The sequence below is a fragment of the Protopterus annectens genome, chromosome 6.part1, assembly GCF_019279795.1.
Source record: "Protopterus annectens isolate FY-2018-M chromosome 6.part1, PAN1.0, whole genome shotgun sequence".
In the NCBI taxonomy this organism is placed as follows: domain Eukaryota; kingdom Metazoa; phylum Chordata; order Ceratodontiformes; family Protopteridae; genus Protopterus; species Protopterus annectens.
The window spans coordinates 528,498,040-528,511,262 of NC_056738.1; the positions used below are offsets into that span (position 1 = coordinate 528,498,040).

A 13,223-nucleotide genomic window follows, 5' to 3' on the forward strand; every position below is an offset into this window, starting at 1 on the left:
TCCTAGTTCATCAAGGAAAGACCACATTGTAGATCAACTGGTAAGAGAATATCAATTACCTTTAACACAGAGGACCTTCCTTGATGGTTTTTCTAAGTGGGTTGAATTGCAGGCAGTAAAGAACCAGGGCAGAAGGAGCCAGAGGACTACACCTGTATCGTCAAAGAAGGATGAGTTCTGGAGAAAGACTAACAGATGAGGTCCAACTCTGGAGCCATGGGTAAGACTATTTCCTTGGAAGGAAACATCATAGTCCTAGAGGACTGCTGTGGCCAAGTGTACTAAAGACAGTTCATGCAAGTACTGAAGGCAGCTACTCCTGAAAAAAGTGGGTTTAACTGTGGTCAGAACCAAGGAGTGGAACTACATTGGTACAAAGATAGTCACTGCTCACTCTCCAAAGAGTTAAAGGCAAATGTAGACCCTTAACTTAAACCAGAGATGAACTAATCCAGAAAATCCATAGCATGGCCATTTCGACACCTCTCCATGAAGTAACCCACTCATTCCCTTCAGTTTCCATCCCTAACAGAAGCCCCATCTTAGAAGAAGTGGGAAAGAGGAGGACAAATCTTACCTTTTGAAAATATTGGTAAGGTATTCTTTCCCACAAACCTGGAGAACTGACACCTCCAAAAATGGGCACAGGTACTATGAAGGAGAGTAGCACACATAAGAACTCCCAAAAGATGGGCCAAAATAAACAGCAGCAAATGGGCAAGTACACAAAACATGAAGTTACCTGGAAGGGAACAATTTCCAATAGGGAGGTAGAACATGAAGTTAAAGCCCCCCTGAAGGAAGGGATTTCCATGTGGGTATGGAGAGTAGCCCTCACAAATTGAGCTGCTTGGCAAATATAGCTGTGCCACAGTCATGCCCTCCATTGGGACCCAAGGGCAGCTGAATGCTCAGAAACCAGAAATGGAACTGAGCTTCAGCAGGAACTTGTTAAAAACACAATCTAAACTGCAAAGGTAGAAGTAAATATTACAACCTGCTCAAAATCCAATCCGCAAAAAGATGGACTTGCAATAGAACAATTACGAATTTATTATATGAAATGTCCACAAGTACACTCAAATTTAAAAGACAAAGAATATTAAAACAATATAAGTGCTTTTGTCTTTTTAATATTCTTTGTCTTTTAAATTTGAGCATACTTGCGGACATTTCATGTAATAAATTTGTAATTGTTCTATTGCAACCTTATCTTTTTGCGGACTGTATTTTGAACAGTTTGGAGCTTGTTAAAAACAACCAAACAGCTGAAGTAGACTGACAGTGGGAGTACAAGGTACTGCTCTATCCACATGAGAACTAAATGCACTTAAAACCCATGCAGAAGGGCTCCCAGAAGATAATGGCCTTTTCCATAAAATCATACTAGAACGTTGTCAGGGACAGAGAGAAAAGAAAAAGGCAAAGCATTAAAAAGAACCAGATGCAGTCCCAAAATGAGGGAATAATCCTGGCCAGACTCAAGGACAGTACACACTAGTTGCCCAAGAGCCGGAAATGAATCCACCTCAACCACCAGTGGAAATGTAGGGCAGTATCAAATATGGCCCTAAAAGCTACAATGAGACAGAATTAGCTCTGGGGAAAGAAGTTCAGCCAATGGAGACAGCACAATTTTTCACTCACAGTCTGCTGACCTAGCAAGAGGAGGAGAGGACTGTGATCCTTCTCACCTGGAACTGAAGAAAAAAAAAAAGATTCTTCTCTACAGTGTTTCAGCCTAAGACACCCTATCTTGCTCCATACTCAGGAGTTAACCCCTAACCTTGAGGAAACTGAAGTAATTGATCAATGTGACTAACCACATGCTCTAAGTCAAAGCAGTATGAACACTTGTAGGAGTCGAGCCCAAAACAGCAATGGATTCAGGAAACAAGAAAAGAGGAAATTACTGCAAAGGGAGGAGGCAGCAGCATGCCTTTTTGGAGCGATGTTACACACCGCCTGATGAGCTAAGTACCGGGAAAGCTCAGCAGCCTCAACTCCATGAATAAGATTGGCCCAGAGCCATTAAATGAACCACTTCCTGCAACACCGACTACTGTTCAACATAAAAGAAGACCATAAAAGTAAAACCTGTCTAAGCTTGATTGAAATCCTTGGCAAACCAGAAACTCATCCCTGAACCTGGTACCAAGGGGTATAAATGTGTGGACAAACAGCCCTATTAAACCAGAAGGTCATGAAGGATGGATGATCAATCACCTCGCAGTATGAAAACTGCCTTACAGACCCACAGACAGGACCTTTCAATTTTTCTAGGGTTCAGCAAGAAGAGAAGATGGAACATAAACTTTGCAAACACCTACCGTTTCAAACAAACAAATAACAAAAAAAAAAATACAACAATAAAGACCACTGAGCAACGTTCAGTAGCAATCCAAACACAAAACTATGTACATACAAAAGGGAGATGGCAGGTGGGTACTGGTCAAGTAAGGCAGTGTATTCTACAAGCATCTAGTGTTGCAGTTAAGTAGGACTTGCACAACTATACAATGTTCAACACACTACCTTACTGACATTATGGTGGATCCTCAAAGCTTACTCAACCCGAGTGGAGGAAGGATAAGGATCCAAAACCTTCTGAAGAATGGTCATAGTGAAGCTAGCTCTATATCTAGGAAAGGCATCCAGCTTGTAGTGCTTTGTAAAAGTATGGATAATTGCTACCTCTAGAATACTTTTAAAGTCCACACCTTTCTAATATGCCACTAAAGAGGAAAAGGTCCTGATGGAATGTGCCTCTACCTTTCCTGGATTCGCCTTGCAATGGTGGATGCAACAAAAAACAATACCAGAGGACACCAACATGCATTGGTTTGCTTAGAGAAAGACTGTCCCTTCTCTACCCCATTGTTGGAAATAAAAAGCCTTTCAGCCTTCATGAAGGGTTTTACTTTGTCAGGGTAGAACCTGAGCTGCGGGTGCCCATCAAAGGTATGAAACATCCTCTCTCTTTTATTCTAAGCTTCTAGGAAGAACACAGAAAGATTGACAAACTGATTGAGATTAGTGTGCAACACAACCCTCTCCCTGGGAAAATACAGCAAGGCTGTCTCACCATGTGAGCTTACATCTCACAGACTTGCCCTGCAGATGTCAAAGCCACAAACAAAACAGTTTTCCACATTAAGTGCTTCAGATCAGTCTGAGCATTGGATTCAAAAGGTTGCAAGTTGAATTTTTCCAGAACATAGCCGAGATCCCACAAAGGAAAAATTTGCTCGCTTGGGGGTCTCATATGCAATACTCCTTTCAAAAAATGTTTACCAAAATAAGAAGAAAGCAGAGGATCCAAAGGCAGAGAAGCAAAGATGACTGCTAAATGTGCTTTATGATAAGCCATCCTGAAGTAGCTCACACAAATATTTTAAGAACAGAGGGATGTTAACCTCAAGGGCCCTTCTGTTTCCATTCAGATACCACTCAGAAAACCTCAAAATTTGTAAACCCAAGATTTTCTAGAAGCAGGTTTTCTGGCCTCCTTTAACGCCTGCTGCACATCTTCAGGAAACAACTATTTAAAGGGAGTCAAGACCGAGTCAACCGCTCCAAATCAGTTTGCTCCAAAGTGGGGTGCAGCAGTCAGTTCACAGACTGTGTGAACAAATCCAGCCTGTAGGGAAGTATGTGGTAATTGCCATTAGCCAATACCATTAGAAGGGAAAACTAAGATTGCCAGGGCCAATAGGGGGTCACCACAATGATCTTTAGCACTTCTTTCTAAATCTTCAGAAGTACCTTGTGAATCACTGTAAAGGAAAAATTCCCATCCAAGGGAATGAGAGTGCATCTGTCCTCCAAGCTTGGCTACAAGGATGTGTAAAAAATAATATCTTCTGCTGTCTGTTTTGAAAGGAGGTGAACAGATCTACTTGAGGCATTTCCTACATCTGGACTAGATCTTGTGTGCATGTCTACCCAGGATAAGCTTGACTGCAAAAACATTTTAAACTCGGTTTAAACAAACAAACAAAGAAATAATTTTAAGTGATGTAATCCTGATCAAATACCTCAACTAATATTAACTCTCTGCTTGTCTTTCGGCTTATCCCGGTTAGGGGTCGCCACAGTGGAACTCCGGTCCGCTTACGTTTGGTAGTGGATTTTTACATGCCAAGTTACCAGCTCTGATGAACAACCTTCAACGAAGGCACGCCCATTCACACATGCTTCCACACAGAAGACGCTCTAGCTGAGAATCGAACGCGACAACGTCTTGTTGTGAGGCGACAACGCTACCGTAACACCACTACCGCGGGTTTACCTCAACTAATATTAACACCAAAGAAAAAAAAAAAACAGTAGATGTTTGAATGATCACTGCTGCAGTAACCTGAGCTATATCGGCTAAATCCTGCATATAACAGCTAGCAAGCTTACAAAACTTCAGAGCACTTTCACATGCCCAGCTGTTAGTCAGCTCTAGCTAAGTGGATTAAAAAGAAAAGTTTGGGTGCCAACCCCATCACAGCTTTCAAGCCAATGGTGAGAGGGAGGCAACGCCTTGAAAGGACAATGTTAAGAACAAAAATAAATAAATAAATAAATAAAAGTTCACACCCTGGCATAAACAACATACCAAAAAAAGGGGATGGAGTGGCTACTGCAGCAGTGATCATTTGAGCATCTACTGTTATGGTAAGTTTATTTAAACAACTGTACTATGCTCTTCATATTGACGCAGTGGTGATGCTGCAGTAGCGCTGTCGCCTCACAGTAAGACGCTCTCCGGTTCGATTCTCGGCTAGAGTGTCTTCTGCGTGGAGACATGCGTGAATGGGCGTACCTTCGTTGAAGGTTGTGCGTCAGGCCTGGCAAGCTGGTACGTAAAAATCAACTGCCAATCATTAGTGGACCGGAGTTCCGCTGTGGCAACCCCTAACCGGGAAAAGCCGAAAGACACAAACAAACTATGCTCTTCATATTGATCACTGCTGCAGTAGCTAGCCTAAGCTATATGAGTAGATTACCATCATGTACTCACCATAACAATAGATCTGTGCTGTCGATATCCATCTGGTTCAACCTGTGGGGCTTTGGATCTGACTCGGTGGGGGGGGGGGGAACAAACTCAATTTGGGAAGTTGAGGAGTAGCAGGGAGTTATGGGAAAGGAGGGCAAGAGTCAAGTCGAGCTTTAGAATTGGCCAGTGTCAGATTTGAGTTGGATCTACAGTCCCACAGACTGAATCTGACAGAGCAGACAACATTGGATCTTACAAATTTAGAAAGATAGAAGGGGATGGGTGCAGGAGCCCCTAAAGAATGGTCTTAGCAAAGCCTGATCTCAACCTATAGAAGCAATCTAGCTTGTAATGCCTTGTAAAATGTATGCATAGAACACCAAGTTGCTACTTCTAGAGTCCAATCCTTTCCAGAAAGCCAAAGATGAAGCCAAGGCCGTGGTAAAGTGGATCTTGACCCTGCCCGGAATAGTTTTGTTGTGGTGAATAGTTTTGTTGTGGTGAATATAATAAAAGATAACAGCCTGAGACAGCTACCTGGAACCAGTTTGCTTTGACAAATGTCCCTTCTTTTTTACCTGAAACAAAATGAACAACTAATCCGAAGATCTGAAAGATTTAGCTCTGTCAAGACAGTAATTGAGTTGCCTCTATAAATCCAAAGTATGGAATATTCCCTCCCTCACTTTTAGGCTCAGGAAAGAATACAAGATGGACAGTTTGGCTTAAAGTAAAATTTGGATTTACATTAAGAAGGTTTGTGGTCTGCACTGTAGTGGCAGAACAGGTAGCTTACATCCTTCTAAGTTGGGAACTGCTGATTGAGGGCTCAGTGTCTGTTATTCTAAAAGTGTATTAATTCTGGTTTAAGCACTTGGGCTTCAGACCAGTTATTTTACATTAAAAGGGTTCGTGGTCTGCACTCTTGTGAGAGGAGAGGCTGTACTCTGCCCTTCTGAGCTGGGAATTTCTGGTTAAAGGCTTACAGTGCCTGCATATTTGAACTGCTTCTTACTGAAATTAGTACACCTTGTTTGCTGTAGCATAGACTAGATACAGGCCTGCTGAATCTAGCTTTGTTTGTATAACTTGAGCACTAATCCAGGCATTCCTTAAAGTATTAAATTGTATTTATTACTGCTTGGTAGTAACTTGATTAAAGTGTAGCTATCATTCTAAGTATTTTGGATTAAGCACTTGGGCTTCAGACCAGTTGTTTTACATTAGGAAGGTTTGTGGCCTGCACTGTGGTGGCAGGACGGGTAGCTTACATCCTTCTAAGTTGGGAACTGCTAATTGAGGGCTCAGTGTCTGTTATTCTAAAAGTGTATTAATTCTGGTTTAAGCACTTAGGCTTCAGGCCAGTTGTTTTACATTAAGAAGGTTTGTGGTCTGCACTGTAGTGGCAGAACAGGTAGCTTACATCCTTCTAAGTTGGGAACTGCTGATTGAGGGCTCAGTGTCTGTTATTCTAAAAGTGTATTAATTCTGGTTTAAGCACTTGGGCTACAGGCCAGTTGTTTTACATTAAAAGGGTTCGTGGTCTGCACTCTTGTGGGAGGAGAGGCTGGACTCTGCCCTTCTGAGCTGAGAATTTCTGGTTAAAGGCTTATAGTGCCTGCATATTTGAACTGTTTCTTACTGAAATTGGTGCACCTTGTTTGCTGTAGCATAGACTAGATCCAGGCCTGCTGAATCTAGCTTTGTTTGTATGCTTGTTGTTTGCTTGTTATTTTCCTGAAACACTAATTCCACCTAAAATGCGGCTTTTCAGCGCTTCTGTGGATCCCTAGTGATATCTGCATAGCTCACTGTACTTATTTCCTTGTTTCACTTGAAAGAAAGTTACTGTTTGTCGTTTTTGCATTTAAGTTACCTGTAACACATTGCATTTAAGTTACCTGGCACTTGCTCACTAAAGCAATTATATAAGTCAGCACTAAAAAATTAAAAGCACTACACCCTCACAAACTCCCCTTGAATACCTTGTTCCCTACTGGCCCTTTTTTTCAATTATAAAGGAATTCCCAATACTATTCTAGTATGTCCAAAGGTCAGTTGTCAATCTCCTCTCCGGTCCAGCTGGTGAATCTGGGAATCTTGAGGCAATGTTACAAATGCCTCATGTACACAGACAACCCTCTCCTCCTCCCAACAAATTCCAACACATGTGAGAGATGCAACCACATAACCATACTGAAGGCTAAGCTCTCTCAACTCAGTACTGGCTAAACCAGTTAGAAGGAGAAGGAAACCACACTCACTACAATTCCAGTCTCACATAGACCTACCACGACAGCAAACCAAACACATAAACACACAAAAACATACTCGGAGGCTCTAAATAAAAATCTGCCTAAGCAGCAGAGATCTCCAAAGCAGACACCCAAGCAACCGCTACCCCAAAACTAAACACGTGCAACACAAAGCTCACAAAGCCAGTGTGCCGAACAGTCACAGCCCTTAAGGCTAAACAACACACCTGATACACTTGTAATAGGTGACTATCGTCAGGCACACTGACGTCCCACTCACCAGGCTGAACAAGGAGAAGGTCACGGTGAGCTGCCTGTCAGGCGCTAGGATCCGCCACATAACACAAGCACTCAGGTCACTCCAAGGCAAGTACAAATATGACTCAGTCATTGTCCATGCTGGTGTGAATGACCTGAGACGTACCTCCCTGGACTACATGAAAAGAGACATAGAGGAGCTCTCTGAGCATGCAGCCCAGGCCGGTATGATCCTGACCTTGAGTAGCATCTTACCCTCACCAAGAATGATGCCACAATATGAAGACAAGATGATCAATTTCAACAATTGGCTTAAGTATTGGTGTCATTCAAAGGGGATCCAATGCCTGTCAGCCTGGGATGACATGCTCGACAAGCCACCATGCTTCACTAGGGACGGCTTGCACCTGTCACCCCAGGGCTTTCGGATATTGGCAAAGGCTCTTGCTACCCCCATAGTGCCTTTTTTAGGCAAGGCTCAAAAGACAAACCCACCTCCATAGGTATCACAAGGGATAAGAAACTAAGAGTAATGCTACTCAACGCCAGAAGTCTAAACCTCAAGATGCACGCACTCGAAACTCTCCTTAGCATGGAGAACATCGATATCTGTGCAGTAACAGAAACCTGATTCAAGGCTCCAGAGAGCACCCCAGCACTACCAGGTTATACCTCATACCATGCTTTTCGGCCCCAAAACTTGGACCGAACCACAAAAGGAGGGGGAGTATCAATATTCGTCAAAGATACCCACACTTCCAGGTTGGTGGCACAGCACGAAGCATCACAGACTATCCATGTGCAAATAACAGTGGGTAAAACTGCCTTCCAGTTTATAGCCTGCTACAGACCACCCTCCCAAACCCAGGAACCCCACTCAGCCTTCCTGAGAACACTGGAAAATATGAAGGTCTCTCCAAACACCATTATATTGGGCGACTTCAACTAACCAAACATAGACTGGGAGCTTTACTCTAGCTCCAACACCCTAGCCCAAAGGTTCCTAGAATTTATAAACTCAAATGCTATGGAACAACTGGTTACCACTCCCACAAGAGGGGAAAACATACTGGACCTGATCATCACCAACATGGGGACTCTATGCTCCAGACCAGAAGTGTATCCCTCATTGGTAAGATCAGACCATAAACTAATCTCACTGGATATTTACATCCCGACTCCACCCCCTGCCCTGAAAACCACAGTGCAAAACTTCTCTAAAGCAAATTTCACACTCCTCAAAACCGAGGTGGAATCCTTCAAAGCCCCCGGGCCTGTGGAAAATACGGCCCAGACCGCAGAATCCTTTATAAACGCATTCTATGAACACCTTCAGGAATGCATGGATCATGCAATCCCAAATAAAACCAAGACCCAATCCACCAAAGGCAGACGTCCTGTCTGGTGGACCCCAGCCATAAACAAACTATACAATAGAAGGAGGAAGCTACTACATAATAGAGCAAAATCCCAAAAAGGGAAGGCATCTCTGATCAGTATTAGCAAAAAACTACGGGCACTCATAAAATCGTCTAAGGCCAGCTTCGAGAGAAAAATTGCACAGGACACTAAGGATAATCACAAGGCTTTCTTTAGTTATGTTAGGAACCTGGGTGGGAATTCCCAGATATGCTCAGAATTACTCCAAAATGACAAAAAATACACCGAACCCACAGACATTGCCAACATCCTAGCTGACAGGTTCAGCGCAAACTCCCCCCCCACCACTCCCCATCAAAAGGGCAAATATCTATCCCAGCAGAGTGCTGCCCCCCCTGACATCTCAGATGCTCAGGTAAGAGCTGCCCTCTCCAAAGCAAAAAACACAGCATCAATGGGATCAGACGGTATCCCGGGCTGCGTCCTACATGAACTCCAAGAAGAGCTAAACCCAAACATAAAACTACTGTTCAATCTCAGCCTTAATACAGGATATGTACCCAAAGAGTGGCGTACAGCAACAGTGGTCCCTCTCCACAAAGGTGGTGCCTCAACGGATCCTGGAAACTATCGCCCCATAAGCCTGACTAGCTTGGTCTGCAAAGCTATGGAAAGGATCATCATGGACCTCATAAATAAAGATATTGGGGACCTACAGACACTGGATCCTACCCAGTTCAGCTTTGTTAAGGGCAGATCCTGCCTCTTAAACCTGGTTGACTTCTTTGAAACAGTCACCAAGGCCATTGACGAGGGCAAGGTGGTCCACACAGCCTACCTGGACCTCGTAAAAGCCTTCAATACAATACCCCACTCGGGCATTATAGATAAGCTCACCAGCTTAAATATAAACCCCTATGTCACTAGATGGGTTGCAAACTGGCTCAAGGACAGAGCCCACATGGTTAGAAATGCTGGAGTTATGTCAGACTCCAAACCAGTTACAAGTGGCGTCCCACAAGGCTCAGTCCTGGGACCTCTCTTGTTCGGTATATATTTCTCGGAGGTACAGGCCAACATGGAAGGATTGTGGCTGACCAAGTTCGCAGATGACTGCAAACTGGGCACCATAATCGACTCTCCAGCCGACACAAGCATCCTCCAAAAGGGCCTCAAAGAAACAGACAACTGGTGCCAGAGCCATGGCCTCAAGCTAAACGCCAAAAAGTGTATAGTCATCCCATTTGGCAAAAACAAAGTGCCCACAAATTACCACATAGGTGGTAATCCATTAAGTGCAGAAGAAGTAATTAGGGACCTGGGGACCCAAGTTGATAGCAATCTTTCATTTGACAACCACGTGGCCAAAGTGGTTAGAAAATCATTTTATATAGCCCACCTAATCATGAAGGGATTCACATCTAGATCAGGGGAGGTCATCGTGCCTCTTCACTCATCCCTCATCAGGCCCATAATTGAGTACAATGCCCCTTTTGGGATGTACCTTACCAGATACCTGCAGCAACTGGAAAGACCCCAAAAGTACCTCACCAAGAGGATCAAAGGGCTCAAACAGATGCCATATGCTGCCCGGTTAAAGAAACTCCAGCTCTACTCAGTGGCATACCGCCTGCTCAGAGGCGATCTGTGCCTGACGTATAAAGCCATGTCCAACCCGGAATTAATGGACATGCTGCACCTCAGAAAATCCAAATCCCATCGAGCTACGCGCTCGAGAGACTTGAACCTCAGCACTGAAAGAAATAGGACATGCTGGAGGGACAAATTCATAACCCAGAGGCTCCCTTCACTCTGGAATAAAATCCCAGTCCAGGTTAGGCAGAGTCCCTCATTGACTCTCTTCAAGAGGAATCTTGATGAGTGGATGGGAGATCGTAGGTTTACCCCAGGTATCACTTCTGTGTCACTGTTAGACAGAGGCACAGTATACTAACCTCGAAAAAGGGCATAGCAAAATTAATTTAAAATGGGTGGCGAAAGCCAAACACACTCTGGCTAGGCTTATAAATGCCCTAGGGCAGATAGCCTAGTATGAACCTATGAACCTATGAACTTTAAGCATAAAAGAAGAATTAGTTCTCAAAGAAACCCTGTCCTTGTTGAAAATGAGATAGGGCTGAGTCACTAGAAGAGCTTGCAACTCAGATACCCTTCTTGCAGAGATCAGAAAGTACAGTTGTGTACACTTACCATAAATGTAGATGTTCGAATGTATTCACTGTTGCAGTCCTTACAAAATGGGTTATCTGGCTCCCGGTAGCCCACAGTCGGCCAGAATACCAAAGTCCTTGGTATATGACGTCAGCTGCCTTTGGATTAAGCCTGACGTCAGGACGTCAGGTACAAAGGAAGGCAGCTGATGCCATTTCCTCAGTTTTTCTTGCTTTAACTGTCAGGAGCCCCCAAAAAAGGTTAGACCAGGAAAATAAAAATCCAGTCTGTGCCCTAGGAAAAAAGGGGGATGGAAGAGGGGGAAACCAGGACTGCAACAGTGAATACACTTGAACATCTACATTTATGGTAAGTGTGCACAACTGTACTATGGCGCATCGTGTTTCACTGTTGCAGTCCTTACAAAATGGGTTGATTCCCAAAGCTCAGGAAAAAAATAAAAGGGAGGCGGAACACCCATTGTTTAAAGGTTGGTAAGGATGCCCTGCAATACTGCAGTAGCAAAACCAGCCCTGGAGTTAGAAAACAAGGGTAAATTGTAATGTTTAATGAAAGTGTGGACAAAAGTCCAGGTAGTTGCTTCCAAGATGTCCCTAATAGGTACACCTTTTTAAAAAGCTGCTGAGGTAGAAGCTGCTCTGGTAGAATGGGTCCTAATACTCTGTGGAGGAACCCTGCCATGCTGTAAGTAACAAAAGTGAACACAATGAGTAATCCACTTAGAAATGGTCTGTTTAGAAATAGCTTTGCCCTGAGCTCCAGGAGCAAAACTGACCAACAACTGATCTGACTTTTGAAAAGATTTAGTCCTGTCCAGGTAAAAATCTAAGCTGTCTATGCACATCCAGGGAATGCAGTAACCTCTCCCCTTTATTCTGAGGATTACGAAAGAAGGTAGGCAGGTGGATAGACTGGCTAAGAGTCAGGCTAGAAACCACCTTAGGCATAAAGGAGGGAATAGTTCGAAGAGAAACCCGATCCACATGGAAGATGATAAAAGGCTCTACTGCCATTAAGGCCTGCAGCTCAGAAACTCTTCTAGCTGAAGTAATAGTTAAGAGAAAGGCAGTTTTCCAGGAGAGAAACTTCAAATCTGCTGAGGCAGCTGGTTCAAAAGGATGCAGAGTAAGTTTCTCAAGTACAAAATTAAGATCCCAAGCACGAGTAGGTGCCCTTCTGGAAGGCTTTAAATTGCTAGCTCCCCTAAGGAACTGTTTCATCAAGGGATGAGAGAAAATCGATTGCTCAAAGGTACAATGAGCAGAAATAGCTGAAGCATGAATCTTGTTAGAAGAAAAGGAAAGTCCACCATTAAGCAAGCCTGCCAGAGAGTCAAGAATAAGAGGAAGAGTAGGTTGAGAAGGATCTTCCCCTCTAGTCTGCATCCAAATGGAGAATTTCTTCCACTTATCTGTGTAAAATTTCCTAGTGCTAGGCCTCCTGGCCTCATGAAGGACCTCAACCACCTGTTGGGAAAGGTTTCAATTATGAGCCAGGCTGCCAAATGCAGAGTCTGAAGATGAGGATGCAGAATTGATCCCCCCCTCCTGAACTAAGAGATCTGGTATCAGGGGAAGATGCCAAGACTGATACTGGGAGAGACTGCAAAGTAGTGGATACCAATGTTGCCTGGGTCAGTCTGGAGCTATGATGATGGCCTTTGGTTTTTCGTTCTTTATCTTCAACAGCACTCTGGGAAGAAGAGGCAGAGGAGGGAATGCATAGATCGAGAGATGTGTCCAGAGGAAGGACAGAGCATCCACTTTCCAAGCCTTGTCATGATGATCCCTGGTGCAAAAGGTTAGAAGAAGGTGGATGGTTGGAGATAAGAAGAGATCCACCTGGGGAGTGCCCCAACGCTGAATGATGCGACAGAAGATGGTCTTGTTTAGTTGCCACTCGTGAGGATCCAGGACCTGCCTGCTCAACCGGTCTGCTAAGGTGTTGAGCCTTCCTGGAAGAAACTGAGCAATCAGATGAATACCCATGGAAGCTGCTATGGACCATAGGATCATACTTTTTCTGCACAGGGGGTAAGAGTGAGTACCCTCCCCTGCTTGTTGATGTACCACATGATTGTGGTATTGCCTGTCCTGAATAAAAGAGTACCAGGAGAGAGAAGATGCTTGAAAGCCATCAAGGCCTGT

At 43.9% G+C, this 13,223-nt stretch overlaps 1 protein-coding gene across 1 annotated transcript in view; it reads right to left on the reverse strand.

Moving 5' to 3' along the window:
* The window catches only part of CCS (copper chaperone for superoxide dismutase), a 593,635-nt gene that overhangs the window by 339,735 nt on the left and 240,677 nt on the right, over positions 1–13,223 (reverse strand). The gene's annotated exons all lie outside the window — the stretch shown is intronic.